Raw genomic sequence first — 4,097 nt, 5'->3', positions numbered from 1 at the left:
CTTTTCTCATGAACCCCTTTATCATTTTTTGGAGATCTCTTTTGATGATGTTCCAGCAGACTTTGTAGAAGTGTATCGTAAATCCGTCTGGGCCCGGCGCCTTATCTGATTCCATGGACCATATAATTTTTATAATTTCCTCCTCTGTTACTTCTCTGGTGAGGGCAACGTTTTCTTCTGGACTGATTAGATGAGGGATATTGGAGAGGAATTCTATTATTTTCCCCTCGGAAGCCTGTGCTCCATCACTAAAAAGATTTTTAAAATGGATTTTTGCAGCGGCTTTGACTTGGGTAAAGCCTTTGCTGACATGGCCCTCTGTTGTCCTTATTTCATAGATGTGATTCCTGTTCAGCCAAGCTCTATACTGTCTGTGGAAGAAGGAGGTGTTCTGATCGCCTACCTTTAACCACAGACTCCTTGATTTGATTCGCTAGTATTCTTCTTCCTTTTTGAATGTTCGGTATGTAGCAGCTTGAGCCTTGATTTCTTGTTCCAGAAGTTCAGCTGTGATCTCTTTGCTCTTTAAATCCGTTTGTAAAGTCTCCAATGTGTATACTGCCTCTTTCCTTATGCTGATTGGAGTAGGGACTGGTTTCCTTATCCACTCCTTCAACGCTTGTTTTGTGGCTTTCAGTTTTTGTTCCCAAACAAAGCTTGGGGACCCTGAGAATGACTTGGCCCAGGCTTCTTTAACAGTTTCAAAAAAACCTTCTCTCTCAATCCATAAAGGGCTGAAGCGGAATGGTAGAGGACCTAGATCTTCTTCATCTTCAAGGAGCAGCTGGATCGGCTTGTGTTCAGAAGCTAACTTGGGTAAATTTTTTGTTTTGATTATCTTTTTATCCATAATCAGAGAACCTTGTACCAAAAATCGGTCCAATCGAGCAGAGATATGCTCAGACCCAGATCTGTTGTTGGACCAAGTATATAGACCGCGAATGGGCTTGAAGTCTAATAGGTCCCATTGCTGTGCTAGCTCTTCCACAAAGGCCAGCATAGGGTCTCTGTTGTTGGAGCCGCCCCTTTTCTCTTTTGATTTCAATACTATATTGAGGTCACCTGCTAGAATTATGTTGCTTGGGGTAAGCTGGTCTAAAAATGCTGAGAGAGAGGTCCAACATTCTATTTTTTCAGAATAAGTAACAGGAACATAGAGATTAAATTGAGAGAAAGACAACTTACTTGCATATTGTGTAAGCTCCGTGAATATCCAATGCTGAGTTTCGTGAGATTTTTTGAGTAAAAAAGAGTCTTCTGACCAGAGGGTTGCCAACCTGTTGAGGCCTCGAAAATCGCTGCCGCAACAAAGGGGAAACCACCCGGTCCGGAACCTTGAAAGCAGCTCCTTTTCCGTTTGGAATAGTGGCTCCGACTGGGGATAATGGGACCAGTTTCCCAATAATAGATAAAAGTGGGATGGATGAGTAGCTTATGCGGTAGGATAGTGATAAGCGAATAACTAAAACTATCAGCAAAATATATAATCTAATAATCTAATCCCGGGACTTATCAATCTTTCAAAGCGTAGCGTTTGATAATCTGTGCTTTAAAGCAGGCATATAGATGACTCTAGCACTAAAGCATAGACGTTTAAACCATTTAAAATTGCTCTGCATAATTAGTTATGCAGAGCGATAATAGCGAATTACTACACATTGACATTCATATCATTGCTACATGCATGATTAAAAGAAAGGCATATCACAAAACATCCAATAGTGGACTGAAATGAAAATTTGCTGTTACAACGCATACATGTATTCAACAATAGCAAAAGATAATAACACAGCAATTCATATAAAAGGAAAGAAGACAGATGCAGATAAAAGTACCATGTAAGCTGCTCAACAATCCATTATATAAATCGCTATGTCGCAGTCCTTCCTTCAAACCAGAAAGTATTCCAAACAAGAGACAATAGTGCACAAATGCATAAAACAGCCTTCTCGTCAAATTAAGGACTATTGGTCGAGTTTCACAAAAGAATATAGGCTGAAGCACAGTAGTGAAAACTTCAGCCTTTAAGTCTATTACAAAATTTTACGACCCTTTCCAAAACAATGAAAGGGTCTATAAATACTATTCTAATCTAAATATCTAAGAAAAACTGAAAAACTATGAAATTGGCATCAATAAATATTTCTCCATTTTTCTTGGCAATCTGGCAGTCGGCAGCAATGCTTCATTCGGTGGGCTCTTTGCCTTTAAACCTCAACTGACATATCGCAAGCATGGGCTGTACTTCCGGTGGAGTGTTGAGACGCGACGTGAGCTGGGCATCATATGTGGCATCCTGAAAGTCGGGGATCAGGCACTTGAGAGCATCTGTTAAACACTTAAGAGCCGACCTTTGAGTGTGCGGTTTGATTAAAAAGAGCCAATATGCGTCGGAGGTTAAAGTTTTTACTCCAGCGATTAACTTCCTCTTTTCCTCCAGACCATGATAACTTGTTTGTTCAATCATGTTTGCCGTGGTTATGCTTCCAGGTGTACACTGAGAGATTATGTTGGTCCAATAGAGTGTGTTGTTGACCAAATCAATCATATTGTTGGAAATCATTTTAGATCTTGAAGCTGCTCTTTCCGCTTTCATCATCTGAGTATTCCATTCCGTGAAGAGTATGTCTTTGAATGGCTCATAGATCCTAGGCAAGTTTGCTTCTTTTCCCTCATCAGTATCTTGCCACTCAAGATATGAGGTTATGGTTTCTTCGGCCTGATCTAGCTCATTTCTGACTTTGTCAATTTGCTGACATACTGCTGCAGATGCTTCACATAATGGCTCAGCCTCAGTTAGTTGTTGGCACAAGAGTCTAACCTGAGAGATTAATGCATTGTTTATTCGAGCTGCCTCTGCTCTGAAATCTTCGATTTTCTTAGTGCCCTTGATATCTTCAAGCTGTGCTAATAGTCGAGCAATTTGCTCATCTTTTGACTTTGTCATTAGCTCGTTTGCCGCTCTCAATTGTGCCAATGCCTCTGTTAGCTCCTCCTTCTTCTGGATTGCGCTCTGATCAATCCTCTGTTTTTCAGTCTGTAGTTGCTGGGTTAAGACACTGTTTGCTTGCTGTTGTGCTAGCAACTGCTCTTTTACCTGTGCTGCCTTGTTTTGTGCTTCAACTACCTCTGCTTGTAATGCACAAATTTCCTGGTCCTTAGTTTTTAACAAAAGACTTACCTCCGATGCTTTATCAATAGTAGCTGCAGAATAAGCTCCCGCATACTGCGATAGCTTGGTTAGATCATCAGAGGGGTCCAATTCTTCCTTCCAGACTACATTCCCCGTAACTGTCTGCTCAGGAAAGATGGAAGGTTGATCAAGCCTTTGTCTCTTCCTTGAGCGCTTAACAACTGCTTTGTGCCTCGGGCTGTAGAAAACGTCCAGGGGAGGAATATCTTCCACCTGGAGCACAATCTGATTGGAAGGGTCTTTGGTGATTACTTCGAGCTCCTTTGAAATGGGTGGGCCGCTGGTTCCGCTTGGAACCTGAGAAGAAGTGGTGTCCGGAGTGTCTTTGGAGCCTTCCTTTCCACTGATAATGGAATCGAATTGATTCCATTGTTTCAGCAATTCAGGATCTATGGAGGTCTGGGATTTACTCTTCTCCTTTTCTTGTTCCAACCTCTTTTGCTCCTCCAACTCTTTCTGTCGCTGTTCTTCTGACTCCTTTCTCTGTTTCTCTTCTTGCTCTCTTCTTTGCTTATCTGCTAATTCCTTTTTCTGCCTATCTGCCAGTTCTTTCCTTTGTTTCTCTTCTTCCTCTTTCTTCCGCTGTTCCTCCATCTGCTTCTGCTTTCTCTGTTCTTGTTCCTTCTGCTTCTCTGCCTGCTGCTTCTCTTGCCTTTCCTCCTGTTGTTTCTTTTGTTCTTTATTTATAACAGGAGGTTGGCTCGTCTGTTTCTGACCTGGCTCGCTTGAGGAGGATGCTGTAGTTAATGACAATAAATCTAGGGGCAGAGTTTGCAACCTCTGCTCCCTAAGTTTATTGAATTCGATTAAATTTTCATCATTGTATCTCATCTTGGCAAGCTGCTTGGTTTGGCCTATTGAGTCAGCAGCTACGAACAGGTCATCAAACTCATCTTCTTGATGA

Source organism: Pinus tabuliformis, chromosome 6 (assembly GCF_031772625.1).
Source record: "Pinus tabuliformis cultivar Carrire ecotype Pingquan chromosome 6, CPIR1, whole genome shotgun sequence".
Classification (NCBI taxonomy): domain Eukaryota; kingdom Viridiplantae; phylum Streptophyta; class Pinopsida; order Pinales; family Pinaceae; genus Pinus; species Pinus tabuliformis.
Note: the sequence above shows the minus strand (reverse complement) of the source record.